The following is a 17,345-nucleotide window of genomic DNA, read 5'->3' on the forward strand; positions in this document are numbered from 1 at the left end:
TTAAAAAAAACAAAAAAACGCATTTATTAAAAACAATTTTTTTTAAAAACGTCACTGTTCTAAAATATCTTTTTTTCTACACAAAATAAGATGAAAAATAAATAAACAAATCAAGAATAAAGAAAATCAATCAATCAGTAATAAATAAATATAATAATAATAATAAAATGGCAAATAATAAAAACTTAAGAAACCACATATAGTTGGTGGGTAGACAAATTATTTTTTTCAGATTAAAATGAACAAAGCATTATTAGAGCCCTGTAGACATGACAAAACACGACTATAGTCACATTTATACTCTTTTTATTTACAACATATTGCGCAACTGCAGGGTCTTGAGACACATGCTAACTCGCAAACTACAGAGCTAGCGACCTAAACGGTAGCCTTCAAGTTATTTCCTTTCAACTTAAATAGCCAAAAACTTACCACTTCCACACGGATAGGGAGGATAACTATTAACAGTTATTATTATTATTATTATTATTATTATTATTATTATTATTATTATTATTATTATTATTATTATTATTATTATTATTATTATTATTATTATTATATTAACAGACACATGCTAACTCGCAAACTAGAGAGCTAGCGACCTAAATGGTAGCCTTCAAGTTATTTCCTTTAAACTTAAAAAGCCAAAAACTTACCACTTCCACACGGATAGGGAGGATAACTATTATTATTATTATTATTATTATTATTATTATTATTATTATTATTATTATTATTATTATTATTATTATTATTATTATTATGTTAACAGACACATGCTAATTCGCAAACTAGAGAGCTAGCGACCTAAACCGTAGCCTTCAAGTTATTTCCTTTAAACTTAAATAGCCAAAAACTTACCACTTCCACACGGATAGGGAGGATAACTATTAACAGTTATTTAACCTTTAACATGAACATTAATCAAACGTAATAATTTTTTCTGGGTACATGATACCATACAGCATCCATATCAAACTTGCGCGGGGCCGCACTAACATTAAACTTTCATATCAAGGCGGGGGCCTCAAACTAGTGTCCTGCGGGCCACGTGTTTGAGACCTGTAATGCGTAGTTTGGTGACTAATCCTGATTCCCTGGTCATTCCCATTGTCCCCTCAAAGGACATTCCTTGAACTTCTTATTCAATCCATTCCGTAATTTCCCTCCTCATAAAAGGTTTTTAGTGTTGTGCGTACGGATGCTTTAAATTTTAATTGTTCCCCGAGGTTGGATTTATCCTCTTTTGTTGCAAAAGCTGCAGTACCTTCAAGCATGAGACTGAAACTAAATATTTCATACAAAGCAGTGATTCACTCGCAAAGTTGCCTATATTAGGTGTCGTAATGTATTTGTTTTTAAATTTGTCTGATGATTAAAGTAAGTTTGGAGTAATTGTTACATTATTTGCATTTGTATAATATTATAATTATATAGAATATATATAAAAAATGCATAATACCACAAAAAATGGGCCTGCCTTTGCATTATTCCTGTATTATGCCTGTTGAGTGTGAAGTGTCAATAATCTGACAGGAATCTATCCATGGTGTCCCATATCTAAAGGAACCACTACCCCCTTGTTAATAGTAGGACATACCCCAAGAGATGAGGAGTGAAAAGGGGTTCAAAGTAGAGCTGTTGACAATTGAGGTGGCTCCCGAACGCCTCACTGGTGAGGTGTTCCGTGGATGCCCAGCTGGGAGAAGCCCCCCCCCCCCCGGGGAAAGACCCAGGACACACTGGAGGGATGATATGTTACAGCTGACCTGGGAACACCTTTGTGTCCTCCCAGTGGACCTGGAGGAGGTTCCCAGGGACCTTGAAGTCTGGGCTTCACTTACTGAGACTGCCGCACCCCCCCCCGGATTCGGTCCCGTATAAGCGAAGGAGAATTGAATGAATGAATGGAATAGTGATGTTGTTGCAAAATGACACTCATTTAATAGAATCAAATATCAGTTTTTTCAGTATTTTTAGCATTTCTAAATATCAAAAACTTTCTGTGCTGGTTATTGTGTGTCGCTGCTCTATAGGAATCCATGGCCCCATACAAATATTCTTCATTAAATATGCAAAAATGATCCAATGTAGGTCAAAATTTGTATTGTTGGATTGTAAAGTACTTTTGAGTTTATAAAAAAAAAATCTGCTGGAATAGGTGCAGATTCTGGAAGATCTAAAGCTTTCTGTGCTGGTTATTGTGTGTCGCTGCTCTATAGGAGTCCACAACTCAATACAAAAATGAGCAAAATAGGTTGTTTGAGTTTCTAGAAAAGTGTTCCTAAAAAAATCTGCTGGAATGGGTGCAGATTCTGGAAGATCTAAAGCTTTCCGTGCTGGTTTTTGTGTGTAGCTGCTCTATAGGAATCCATGGCCCCATACAAATATTCTTCATTAAATATGCAAAAATGATCCAATGTAGGTCAAAATTTGTATGGTCGTATTGTAAAGTACTTTTGAGTTTCTAAAAAAAAATTTGCTGGAATAGGTGCAGATTCTGGAAGATCTAAAGCTTCTGTGCTGGTTATTGTGTGTAGTTGCTCTATAGGAATCCGCGGCCCCATACTAATATTCTTCATTAAATATGCAAAAATTATCCAATATAGGTTAAAATTGTGTAAGTAAAAAAAATGTAGGTCAAAAAAAGTGTTTCTAAAAAAAATCTGCTGGATAGGTGCAGATTCTGGAAGATCTAAAGCTTTCTTTGCTGGTTATTGTGTGTCACTGCTCTATAGGAATCCATGGCCCCATACAAATATTCTTCATTAAACATGCAAAAATGTAGGTCAAAATTGTGTAAGTCAAAAAATCTAGGTCAAAAAAGTGTTTCTAAAAAAATCTGCTGGAATAGGTGCAGATTCTGGAAGATCTAAAGCTTTCTGTGCTGGTTATTGTGTGTCGCTGCTCTACAGGAGTCCACAACTCAATACAAAAAATGAGCAAAATAGGTCGTCTTGGAGTCAGTCATCTGAATAAAAATGATCAGAGATGCCATTTTTTTTGTAAATATTACACTAAGTGGGACCAGGTTTTCCTCATAAATTCATAAATGGTGGTCAAACTGTGAGTTGCAAACCTCACAAGGTTTTAATCTGCTTTTTGCGGAGCTGCTGATATAGAATAGAAGCCCTGAAACACCCTTGTAAGCTCAACATGTGTTCTATGAAGCTAATGTTTCCCCAGGCAATATCACGTCAGCGCTCGGGCCGCAGCATACATGTTATAAAGACAAAAGTGCTTGCGAGCAAAGAAAAAGGATCACAAATGGATCGTCTGGAGCAACTTGAGTCTTCAAAAGCTCAGTATCACGTCAGCGCTCGGGCCGCAGCATGCATGTTATAAAGGAGAATGGAATGAATGAATGGAATAGCGATGTTGTTGCAAAATGACACTCATTTAATAAAATCAAATATAATTTTTTTCTGCAGTTTGGAGAAATATTGGAAGGAAAAAAATATTTTTAGCATTTTTCCAGTACAAGTAAGTCTCTTATTCTGCGTTTTTTTTTTGTTTTTATTGAAGATGGACTTGACGGTTTCATTGTAAGCACAATGTGAAAAGCAATAGGGATGCTGGGATAGCCTGCAGCCATATATTTCTTTCCAACACCCCCCCCCCCCCCCACACCTGCTACAAGACACCCAGTGTTGACCTTTCCAGCTGAAAAACCCCACACAAGCTATTCACTGATCCAGTTGCAAAGCAAAAACAAAAGCAATGAGCACCTGACACAAAGCAACAATGTGGAGGCTGAAATAAACGCAGACCAAAAATGCATAGCTGGGTAGAACAAAATGCATGCTAGTTGCTGATTGGTCGAAACACTAATGAGGGACGGTAAAAGCAATAAGAACCAAAGAATGATTCCAAATAATTCTCATAAAATGAACTAAATAGAGTGAAGCGTGACAAATAAATCAAAGTAAATAAAGCAGACTTCCTTTAATCTTTGGAGGGCATCGTCCACATTCGGAGAAAAATATCGACACTTCCTCCTCCAATCTTATTTCCTCCAGTGCAGCTCCTAGTGTGGCTTTTGCTGATATCCCAAACGCAAGGCCTGGGAAAGGACGGGGGGGATAAGGCAAGGTCACGCTAACGTCATACCGCATTTGGAGTGTGTGTGTATGGGTCATCTTGAAGCCACATTAAGTGTAACATCATAGAGACGAAAGCCATTTGTGGCTCTTTGCTGATAAGGAAGGCCCACAATGCTCATATTTCTGATTATTTTTCCCAATAGAAAAGCATGGCAATAAAAAATAATCGGTTCCGGTGTCAATTTTTTGCCATCATAAAATCTTTATTAGCTGTCATTTTTATTTAAGCAGGGGTGTCCATGCTTTTTTTTATCCATGGTACTATACAAATATTCTTCATTAAACATGCAAAAATGATCCAATATAAGTCAAAATTTGTATTGTTGTACTGTAAAGTACAAGTAATTTTTTTCAAAAATTGCTTCTCAAAATAATCTGCTGGAATAGGTGCAGATTCTGGAAGATCTACAGCTTTTTGTGCTGGCTATTGTGTGTAGCTGCTCTATAGAAGTCCATGGCCCCATACAAATATTCTTCATTAAACATGCAAAAATGATTCAATGTAGGTCAACATTTGTATTGTCGTACTGTGAAGTACTTTTGAGTTTTTAGAAAATTGTTTCTAAAAAAAGTCTGCTGGAATAGGTGCAGATTCTGGAAGATCTAAAAGCTTCCTGTGCTGGTTATTGTGTGGAGCTGCTCTATAGGAGTCCATGGCCCCATATAAATATTCTTCATTAAACATGCAAAAATGATCCAATGTAGGTCAAAATTTGTATTGTTGGATTGTAAAGTACTTTTGAGTTTCTAGAAAAGTGTTTCTAAAAAAATCTGCTGGAATAGGAGCAGATTCTGGAAGATCTAAACTTTTCAGTGCTGGTTATTGTGTGTAGCTGCTCGATAGGAGTCCATGGCCCCATACAAATATTCTTCATTAAACATGCAAAAATGATCCAATGTAGGTCAAAATTTGTATTGTCGTATTGTAAAATATTTTCGAGTTTCTAAAAAAAAAATCTGCTGGAATAGGTGCAGATTCTGGAAGATCTACAGCTTTCTGTGCTGGTTATTGTGTGTAGCTGCTCTATAGGAATCCATGGCCCCATACAAATATTCTTCATTAAACAAGCAAAAATGATCCAATGTAGGTCAAAAACGTGTTTCTAAAAAAATCTGCTGGAATAGGTGCAGATTCTGGAAGATCTAAAGCTTTCTGTGCTGGTTATTGTGTGTCGCTGCTCTATAGGAGTCCACAACTCAATACAATAATGAGCATAATAGGTCGTCTTGGAGTCAGTCATCTGAATAAAAATGATCGGAGATGCCATTTTTTTGTGGGACCAGGTTTTCCTCATAAATTCATAAATGGTGTTCAAACTGTGAGTAGCAAACCTCACAAGGTTTTAATCTGCTTTCTGTGGAGCTGCTGATAGAGAAAAGAAGCCCTGAAACACCCTTGTAAGCTCAACATGTGTTCTATGAAGCTAATGTCTCCCCAGGCAATATCACGTCAGCGCTCGGGCCGCAGCATGCATGTTATAAAGACAAAAGTGCTTGCGAGCTAAGAAAAAGGATCACAAATGGATCGTCTGGAGCCACTCGAGTCTTCAAAAGCTCCTCTTCAGCCGCCGAGTGTCCACAGAAAGTGACATTTATGTGCGAGGGAGTTGAAGAAGCAGAAGAGAAGAAGGAAAAGAAAAAGGTGCCAGCTGGTTAACCAGAAGTTGACCCTGGAGTATCAGCGTCATCTTCTCCGATGCGACCCACAGAGACGCTGTCGCTGCACATCAGTCAATGCGATTGGAGGATGATGCTGTGTGTGACCACCCCCCCAAGGTCAGGAAGATCCAGATGGGCTCGCTTAAATATCGCATGGAGCGCTTTGTCCTCAGTGCCACTCTTCACACCTTATACTTTACTACTCCGAAGTTCTACTAAAACATCTAATTCTAATTACCGTATATGAAAATATGACTCTAAAGTGGTTACATTTCATTTCAGTCCATTCTTGTCATGTGGGGAAAAAAAAAATTTGCCCTCTGAATCACCCAGTACACCCTGGACTGGTGGCCAGCCAATCACAGGGCACATATAGACAAACAACCATTCACACTCACATTCATACCTATGGACAATTTGGAGTCGCTAATTAACCTAGCATGTTTTGGGAATGTGGGAGGAAAACGGAGTACCCGGAGAAAACCCACGCATGCACGGGGAGAACATGCTAACTCCACACAGAGATGGTTGAGGGTGGAATTGAACTCGGGTCTCCTAGCTGTGAGGCCTGCGTGCTAACCACTCGATCACCGTGCATCCAAGAAGCCCTCTAAATGTTACATTAATTAATGAATTCATTAATTTTTACCGCTTATCCCCACAAGGGTTGCTGGAGCCTATCCCAGCTGTCTTCGGGCGAGAGGCAGGGTACACCCTGGACTGGTCGCCAGCCAATCACAGGGCACATATAGACAAACAACCATTCACACTCACATTCATACCTATGGACAATTTGGAGTCACTAATTAACCTAGCATGTTTTTGGAATGTGGGAGGGGACAACATGCAAACTCCACACAGAGATGGTCGAGGGTGGAATTGAACCCTGGTCTCCTAACTGTGAGGTCTGCGCGCTAACCACTCGACTGCCGTGCCACCCGAGTTTTTGTCTTTCCGAATGTAATTTTTCCGAATGAGCTTTCCGAAAGCAATGGTATCCATGGAAAGGAATATTCCAATGGCCTGTCTACATGCGCCGCTATAATCAACTAGAATATTCAATGGGGCATGCCCAGTAAAACGTAAACACCAACATCACGTGATACCGACTTCCTTGAGTTTTTCTTTCACTTGTCGGAATAACTCCGTATTGCCAGTTTTTCCTTCGTCCGGTCTTGAAATTTAGTTTGAATAAAAAAAATAATAACGGCTATTGGAATATTTGGGTCCATGTAAACGTGGCTATTGGAATATTTGGGTCCATGTAAACGTGGCTATTGGAATATTTGGGTCCATGTAAACGTGGCTATTGGAATATTTGGGTCCATAAAACGTGGCTATTGGAATATTTGGGTCCATGAAAACGTGGCTATTGGAATATTTGGGTCCATGTATACGTGGCTATTGGAATATTTGGGTCAAGTGACTTGTATACTGAAGATGAAGAAAGACAACATCTCAGGTGTTTCAGGGTTCCTGGTGTGTTTTATATATAAGAGGGTAACCAGCTGGCTACTGAACTTTGTAAACACATCACAGAGGACATTTCATTTCACTCACCCACTTGTGATGTGGAACGCTTGCGTGAACATCATGCCTGCAACATGAGTCATTCATCTACACCAATACGAGAGGAACAAAGTTGTTATTGATCGCTCACAGCACTCATTGACGTGAGTGCTTGAATGGGAGTCGTTTAAGAACGGTTTTCTTCAAGGTGAGCAATAAAAGATAAACGTTTGAGATGCTTTGCTGTTTTGATTTTGTTCAACACTAAACCTCTTTGTCCGTATAGTATGTTTTTTTTTCTCAGGGTCCACAAACATTATGCATTTTCTATCCACTCGAGGGTCGCGGGCTTGAGTGTGAGAGGCGGGGTACACCCTGGACTGGTGGCCAGCCAATCACAGGGCACATATAGACAAACAACCATTCACACTCACATTCATACCACTTACTGAGTCTTTTGAGCTTGCATAGTAGTTGGTTAATATTCTGCATCATACATTGGTAGTGTATTGTCTGGTTGATGCGGCACAATACTCTTACTGTAGTACTGTAGCTATATATGCAGTATATGTATTTATTACATTCCAGCAGCCATTTTTATTCATTAATTCATTCATTTTTAGGAGTGTCATGGCGGTGCTGGAGCCTATCCCAGTTGTCTTTGGGGTGAGAGGCGGGGTACACCCTGGAACGGTCGCCAGACAATCACAGGGCACAAGAAGACGAACAACCATTCACACTCACATTCAAACCTATGGACAGTAACCATCACCAAATGGTGGACCTGGGTCCTGATCCGGACATTTATGGCTCTGTGACCAATTAAAGCGAATGGGAAATATAATAATATATAATCATGCTCGCAGACTGATGGCAGTGGCAATTTGCGGGTGTAATTACTTCACGGATCAAGGTGACAAATGATATCCGTCTGAATACAAATGCAGGCAAAGTCTCGCTTTCAGTTCTGCTAGACCAGAGCGCTGCCTTTGACACAGTTGACCATGAGGTTAGAAAACAGGGTGGGAATCTCTGGCATTGTCCTAAAATAGTTTGGGTCCTACCTGGAGGACAGGAAGTACTTGGTTGGAATAGGTAACTGTGTCCCAGACCAGATGACTATGACCTGTGGGGTTCCCCAGGGGTTAATCCTGGGGCCGCTATTGTAAGGTGTCCTACCACAACTATGCAGATGGCACTACCTGGAGGACATGAAGTACTACATTGGAATTGGTTACTGTGTCTTAGACCAAATGGGTATGACCTGTGGGGTTCCCCAGGGGTTAATCCTGGGGCCGCTATTCAATCTCTACAGGCTCCCTTTAGGGATACACAGTTGTAAGGTGTCCTACCACAACTATGCAGATGGCACTACCTGGAGGACAGGAAGTACTTGGTTGGAATTGGTAACTGTGTCCCAGACCAGATGACTATGACCAGTGGGGTTCCCCAGGGGTTAATCCTGGGGCCGCTATTCAATCTCTACAGGCTCCCTTTAGGGATACACAGTTGTAAGGTGTCCTATCACAGTTATGCAGATGGCACTACCTGGACGACAGGAAGTACTTGGTTGGAATTGGTAACTGTGTCCCAGACCAGATGACTATGACCTGTGGGGTTCCCCAGGGGTTAATACTGGGGCCACTATTCAATCTGTACAGGCTCCCTTTCGGGATACGCAGTTGTAAGGTGTCCTACCACAACTATGCAGATGGTATTACCTGGAGGACAGGAAATACTTGGTTTGAATTGGTAACTGTGTCCCAGACCAGATGACTATAAGTTTTGGGGGGTCCCCAGGGGTTAATACTGGGGCCACTATTCAATCTGTACAGGCTCCCTTTAGGGATACGCAGTTGTAAGGTGTCCTACCACAACTATGCAGATGGTATTACCTGGAGGACAGGAAATACTTGGTTTGAATTGGTAACTGTGTCCCAGACCAGATGACTATAAGTTTTGGGGGGTCCCCAGGGGTTAATACTGGGGCCACTATTCAATCTGTACAGGCTCCCTTTAGGGATACGCAGTTGTAAGGTGTCCTACCACAACTATGCAGATGACACTCCCTGGAGGACAGGAAGTACTACATTGGAATTGGTGACTGTGTCCCAGACCAGATGACTATGACCTGTGGGGTTCCCCAGGGGATAATCCTGGGTCCACTAGTCAATCTGTACAGGCTCCCTTAAGAGACGCAGTTGTAAGGTGTCCTACCACAACTATGCAGATGGCACTACCTGGAAGACAGGAAGTACTACATTGAAATTGGTTACTGTGTCTCAGAAGAAATGGCTATGACTTGTGGCGTTCCCCAGGGGTTAATCCTGGGGCCGCTATTCAATCTCTACCGGCTCCCTTTAGGGATACGCAGTTGTAAGGTGTCCTATCACAACTATGCAAATGGCACTACCTGGAGGACAGGAAGTACTACATTGAAATTGGTTACTGTGTCTCAGAAGAAATGGCTATGACTTGTGGGGATTCCCCAGGGGTTAATCCCGGGGGGCGCTATTGTTCAAACTGTACAGGCTGCCTTTAGGGATACACAGTTGTAAGGTGTCCTACCACAACTATGCAGATGACACTACCTGGAGGAAAGGAAATACTACATTGGAATTGGTTACTGTGTAACAGACCAAATGGCTATGACCTGTGGGGTTCCCCAGGGGTTAATCCTGGGGCCGCTATTCAATCTCTACAGGCTCCCTTTAGGGATACACAGTTGTAAGGTGTCCTACCACAACTATGCAGATGGCACTACCTGGAGGACAGGAAGTACTTGGTTGGAATTGGTAACTGTGTCCCAGACCAGATAACTATGACTTGTGGGGTTCCCTAGGGGTTAATCCTGGGGCCGCTATTGTTCAAACTGTACAGGCTGCCTTTAGGGATACACAGTTGTAAGGTCTTCTACCACAACTATGCAGATGGCACTACCTGGAGGACAGGAAGTACTACATTGGAATTGGTTTCTGTGTCTCATACCACATGGCTAGGACTTGTGGAGTTCCCCAGGGGTTAATCCTGGGGCCGCTATTGTTCAATCTGCACAGGCTCCCCTTAGTTCCTACCACAACTATGCAGATGGCACTCAGATGTATGTGTCACTGACGGCAGGTGAACATGGTCCATCAGATTTTCTTTTTTTCACAGCATCAAACAGATCAGTGTGTGGATGCAAAACAACGTTCTCCGGGTAAAATCAGACAAAATTGAAATCATTGTCTTTGGCCCACAGAAAAAGAGAAAATGTTATCAGTCACCCTTGGACTCTTTCTCAAAAACCTCATCATCACCTCAGAAATTTAGGGGAAATAATGCACTCAGATTTGAACTTTAACAGCCACATTAAATCAATAACATAATCAGCTTTTTACCAACTAAAAACATTGTCAAAATCAAGGGAATATTGTCTAAGAAAGAGTTAGAGAGACTAGACTAAACAAGCTGAAAAACAGCTGCAGTGCATTCAGAATGCTGCTGCTCGAGTCCCGACTAGAACCATAAAGTATAAACATATTAGTCCAGTACTCAGGCTTCGGCACTGGCTTCCTGTCGCTCAGAGAATAGACTTTAAAACAGCGTTGTTTTTGTGATTTATTTGTATAATTTAAGACATTTTCCATCCCTTTCCCTCAGGCTACAAATGTGTAGTCTAAAATAGTCAAGCCAAATTCATACAGTTTAAATTCACATCTTTTCATTTTCCAATCTCGGTAGTCATCCATCCCTGGCGATAAAGCAAAAAAATAGAGTGTGGTTACTGTAATGTGGCTGCAGTGGCGCCATAATCCCTTCTCTTAGGAATAAAACAAAACAAGTGGCCATCTGTCCATGTCTCCTCGCTTGGTTTGCACAGCAAATCAAAGCAAAACACAACTCCGAAAGCCTAAAAATTGGACTTGATTGTGCATCAGCATGTGACCGCCGGAACTGTACGACTTTAAAGGTACACACACTTGGACTGGTAATATTCCACACAACGATGAATTAGTGGGGTTGGATGCAGGGGGGGACACATGCAGGAAGGTGGAATAGAAATAGAAGAAGAGGGATGATAAACATGGAGGAGAGTCAACATGAGTCTGTAGTACATTAGCAGTAGCCGCTGAGTGTTCAGGTAATGAAGGAATGCAACACATGGCATCAAATATAAATTCCATTTTTTTTTAACACTTTTTGCTCATTCACTTCAAAACTGGACATTTCTACAGAATTCATTTCTTAAGAGTAATATCTGGTGTAACCCTGCACTAGTTCATGCAAAGTATATTCAGATAATAGAAATGCATACTGTATATAAAGAAGGTAAACAAAATAAAAATATGACCAGATGTCAATATGAGTTTTTGTGTCCCTGAACAACCTTCAGATAATAAAAAGCTAAGCTAAAAAATAAAACTCAATTCGAGAAAACTACTATTTGTGTTGAGTTTCCAGACCTGACCGTAGCCATGTATACATGGACCCAAATATTCCAATTGCATTTGGTTTATTTGCTCAAACGGAAAGAATGTAACCTTTGTATACACCTCATTCCGAAATTAAAGTGCCAATCCGAATGAATATATAATCGGATTCACAGGGGTGGAATATTCCTTTCTCCAATCCGATTGAGGTACCCGCTCAATTCTTTCCGTTTGAGCAAATAACCCGAATGGATTTGGGATATTTGGGTCCATGTAAACGTGGCTATTGGAATATTTAGGTCCATGTAAACGTGGCTATTGGAATATTTGGGTCCATGTGAATGTGGCTATTGGAATATTTGGGTCCATGTAAACGTGGCTATTGGAATATTTGGGTCCATGTAAATGTGGCTATTGGAATATTTGGGTCCATGTCAACGTGGCTATTGGAATATTTGGGTCCATGTCAACGTGGCTATTGGAATATTTGGGTCCATGTAAAAAACATGGCTATTGGAATATTTGGGTCCATGTAAACGTGGCTATTGGAATATTTGGGTCTTTGGGTCCATGTAAACATGGCTATTGGAATACTGGGGTCCATGTATACGTGGCTATTGGAACGTTTGGGTCCATATGAACGTGGCTATTGGAATATTTGGGTCCATGTAAACGTGGCTATTGGAATATTTGGGTCCATGTAAACGTGGCTATTGGAATATTTGGGTCAATGCAAACGTGGCTATTGGAATATTTGGGTCCATGTAAACGTGGCTATTGGAATATTTGGGTCCATGTAAACGTGGCTATTGGAATATTTGGGTCAATGCAAACATGGCTATTGGAATATTTGGGTCCATGTAAACGTGGCTATTGGAACGTTTGGGTCCATGTAAAAAACATGGCTATTGGAATATTTGGGTCCATGTAAACGTGGCTATTGGAATATTTGGGTCAATGCAAACGTGGCTATTGGAATATTTGGGTCCATGTAAATGTGGCTATTGGAATATTTGGGTCCATGTCAACGTGGCTATTGGAATATTTGGGTCCATGTCAACGTGGCTATTGGAATATTTGGGTCCATGTAAAAAACATGGCTATTGGAATATTTGGGTCCATGTAAACGTGGCTATTGGAATATTTGGGTCTTTGGGTCCATGTAAACATGGCTATTGGAATACTGGGGTCCATGTATACGTGGCTATTGGAACGTTTGGGTCCATATGAACGTGGCTATTGGAATATTTGGGTCCATGTAAACGTGGCTATTGGAATATTTGGGTCCATGTAAAAAACATGGCTATTGGAATATTTGGGTCCATGTAAACGTGACTATTGGAATATTTGGGTCCATGTAAACGTGGCTATTGGAATATTTGGGTCCATGTAAACGTGGCTATTGGAATATTTGGGTCCATGTAAACGTGGCCATTGGAATATTTGGGTCCATGTAAACGTGGCCATTGGAATATTTGGGTCCATGTAAACGTGGCCATTGGAATATTTGGGTCCATGTAAACGTGGCTATTGGAATATTTGCGTCCATGTAAACGTGGCTATTGGAATATTTGGGTCAATGCAAACGTGGCTATTGGAATATTTGGGTCCATGTAAACGTGGCTATTGGAATATTTGGGTCCATGTAAACGTGGCTATTGGAATATTTGGGTCCATGTAAACGTAGCTATTGGAATATTTGGGTCCATGTAAACGTGGCTATTGGAATATTTGGGTCCATGTAAACGTGGCTATTGGAATATTTGGGTCCATGTAAACGTGGCTATTGGAATATTTGGGTCCATGTAAACGTGGCTATTGGAATATTTGGGTCCATGTAAACGTGGCTATTGGAATATTTGGGTCCATGTAAACGTAGCTATTGGAATATTTGGGTCCATGTAAACGTGGCTATTGGAATATTTGGGTCCATGTAAACGTGGCTATTGGAATATTTGGGTACATGTAAAAAACATGGCTATTGGAATATTTGGGTCCATGTAAACGTGGCTATTGGAATATTTGGGTCCATGTAAACGTGGCTATTGGAATATTTGGGTCCATGTAAACGTGGCTATTGGAATATTTGGGTCCATGAAAACGTGGCTAATTTTGATCAGATTGTATTTTTGATTGTGATGCTCTCATGCACATGAATACTTTTGTTTTCTTTGTAAGAAAGACAACAAGTAGTCACAAACTAAGGGCCTTAAGCAAAAATAAGCTGCAGATACGTACTATAAGCTAACAAGATTTATCCTTAGGCTTTTTGTTGCCTTGGGTGCCATGACTTAGGGCTATTAGCTTTTGCACATCTTATCAAAGAACAGTACTGTTCCCCAACCAGCAAACACATCTATGGTGTCAAAGCAGCCAAATTAGGCCATAAGAATTGCTCTTATTTAAAAAAAAAAACAAAAAAAACGCAAAGCACATGAAAAATCTTGACAGCTTGCTCATAGGCTCAGGCTGTCAGATGATAGCAAACGAGTGTATGCCGGGGTTGTGACACAATCTGTCTCGCATCAGTGTCCCAGTCGATGGCGGGGGCCTTGACCTAGCAATGTCCCACAATCATGAGCGGCACAGGGTCAATGTGTCTTGGGGGAAGGAAAAGTCTTGTCAGTGCCACTCATTCTGACGAGTCAGCATATTTGTCTTCTCTCGGAATGTCTGATATGAGGGATTTGTTATCGTAGTTGAAGCTGCAAGTGAGCAAAAATTGAAGTGGGTAGCTTTTCATTGGGAACCATATTTGGTAACACAAGTAGGTCACTATTCGGCAGTATAATCTCGGAGGAAAGTGCACGATTCCTAAAAGTTGGAAACTTTTCATGGGGTCAAACTGGAAATAATAATAAAAAGTTATGGTAATGTTAGAATAAAATGTACATAGAATGAATATAATGTTAGTTATCACCCTTATATCCATTTGCTTAGACAACAGAAAATGTTTGAATATGCTGAAGAAGGAAGGTTCCCGTGACCCTGATCAGAGACCCCCGGCGATCCCCCAGGTCCTGGAGGTACCTGGATGCGACAAAAGCCACCCTGCAGATGTTCATGTTAATCCTGCAAGAATGTGCCAAGATAAGAACTCATAAAACAATAAAAGTAATTACTCTCACATTTACTCTCACAAATACAGCTTGTGCAACTGCCCCCCGCCCCTTAGAGTTGCACGACCATGTTGTAGGGACCCCCGAAAAGAGAATAAAAAGTGTGAACTGCATATTCAGAGTGGATCGGCATGTCACTGGGTATGTGGTTTCACTCTCCTCGCTGCGAGTAACTTTTAATATTGTTTGTCTCTTCTGTATTAAAGTGTTTTTACAAGTGTCACAGGAGTTTGAACCTGACAGTTAATTAACAAACTAGCATAAGGGAACATCAGTGGAATACGTTTGACTATTACTCAATCAGCAAAATCTAGCCTTGGTCCTGGAATGTAGGAATAAACTTGTTTTTTGTGTGTCTGTAGCTTTAATGCTAATGAACTGTGTTCGTCCAAAGTGCTATTGTGCACTTCATCCACTTTTGACACTTATTTATCCAGATAGGATGACATTAATGGCGGCAAGACTAGCATAACGATGTGAACTAAAGTGCTAACTAATGCTACACTCCTGTTTTAACTCAACATGATGCTACAGAACTGCAACAGAACTACAAAACTACAACAGAACTACAAAAAATCTGCTTCAAACTTCTACCACTTTGCAAACTTAAAACATGAATACAAACATTGTGACGACATACTTTTCCATTGGTTAAATATGGAATGTGTTCATGTTTCAACGAGTCTCTTCGCTTTGATCGATAGCGTTAAGGCTTATTCAGAAATAACGTTTTTTGTGTGGATTTTGCCCACAGATGGACGGACCAGGCAATAAACAAACAAAGCAACAGATGCACATACTGGCAAGAGTTGGAGTGTTTCTGCATGATGTTGACCACACATAAACAAAGTTGACTACAGTATGAATACCATGGTAAAATGGGTCCAAATGTAAAATGTTTTGATTGCTTATTTTTCTTAAAAAAATAAGAAAGTCACCTTTTCTTTCCTATATGTTGTATTTTGTGTCAAATGATGACAAAGTTTCAGATAATAAGGTTTGCAAATTTGCGCATGAACGCTCGGTTTCAGAAAGTTTTTTCTAACAGTGGCCCTTTGTGACATCACAGAGTGCCGGGTGTCCTTATATGGGCATGCACTGCTGACCAGATACGCTTCTGTCCTCCCCTAAGCTCTGCTTCTCTGCATGAACGCTCGGTTTCAAAACATTTTGTCTAACAGTGGCCCTCTGTGACATCACAGAGTGCCAGGTGTCCTTATATGGGCATGCACTGCTGACCAGATACGCTTCTGTCCTCCCCTAAGCTCTGCTTCTCTGCATGAACGCTCGGTTTCAGAAAGTTTTTTCTAAGAGTGGTCCTCTGTGACATCACAGAGTGCCGGGTGTCCTTATATGGGCATGCACTGTTGACCAAATACGCTTCTGTTCTCCCCTAAGCTCTGCTTCTCTGCATGAATGCTCGGTTTCAGAAAGTTTTTTTCTAACAGTGGCACTCTGTGACATCACAGAGTGGCCAGGTGTCCTTATATGGGCATGCACTGCTGACCAGATATGCTTCTGTCCTCCCCTAAGCTCTGCTTGTCTGCATGAACGCTCGGTTTCAGAAAGTTTTTTCTAACAGTGGCCCTCTGTGACATCACAGAGTGAAGTATGTCCTTATATGGGCATGCACTGCTGACCAGATACACTTCTGTCCTCCCCTAAGCTCTGCTTCTCTGCATGAACGCTCGGTTTCAGAAAGTTTTTTCTAACAGTGGCCCTCTGTGACATCACAGAGTGCCGTGTGTCCTTATATGGGCATGCACTGCTGACCAGATATGCTTCTGTCCTGCCTTAAGCTCTTAAGTTAGTGTCCTAACTGTGTTTATTTTGTTTTGGAATAAGAGCGGTTGTCTGTGTAGCATTTCAGAGTGTGCATACAGTTGGGTTCGGCAGCTATGTGGAAGTCCTCGTGACCACTTGGAATAAATTAAAACAGCCGGATTTCATGGGAAGCACGAAATCCAAAGAAATACAGCTGGAATAGGTGGAGATTTTGGAAGATCTAGAAAGCTTTCTTTGCTGGTTATTATGTGTAGCTGCTCTACAGGAGTCCACAACTCAATGCAAAGGCCCAAACAATTAGCATAACAGGTCCAACTTTAAGCTACAGCCTGAAGCTACTGAATATAATAATTCAGTTGTGGAATTTTACATTTTTCCACTGGAAGTGCCTCCTGACATTCCACGTGGAGGTGAACCGGTGAGAGGTGTTAGCGCACGTCATCACAAGTCGCGCAGCGTTGCACACGCCGTCATGCTGTCCTCATAATCTTCCGGCCATCTGGCAGGGAGGAAGTGGGGGCACCTCACCGTCCCCCCGGTGTATTTGCATTCCTCTCACTGGCTAGCGAAGATGGAAACCGATATGTGTGAAAGCAACCTCCAGAACAGGAAAGGAGTGGACACTGACCACGCTTGTTGACAGCTGGGTCCAAACCAGGGCAGACTATTTTGACGTTACTGATGTGGAACCGGCTGTGAGGTCGTCCCTTAAGTGGATATTTTTGGATATTTTTTTCTCACTATGGGTCAGTCCC

The sequence above is a fragment of the Doryrhamphus excisus genome, chromosome 22, assembly GCF_030265055.1.
Source record: "Doryrhamphus excisus isolate RoL2022-K1 chromosome 22, RoL_Dexc_1.0, whole genome shotgun sequence".
Taxonomy (NCBI): domain Eukaryota; kingdom Metazoa; phylum Chordata; class Actinopteri; order Syngnathiformes; family Syngnathidae; genus Doryrhamphus; species Doryrhamphus excisus.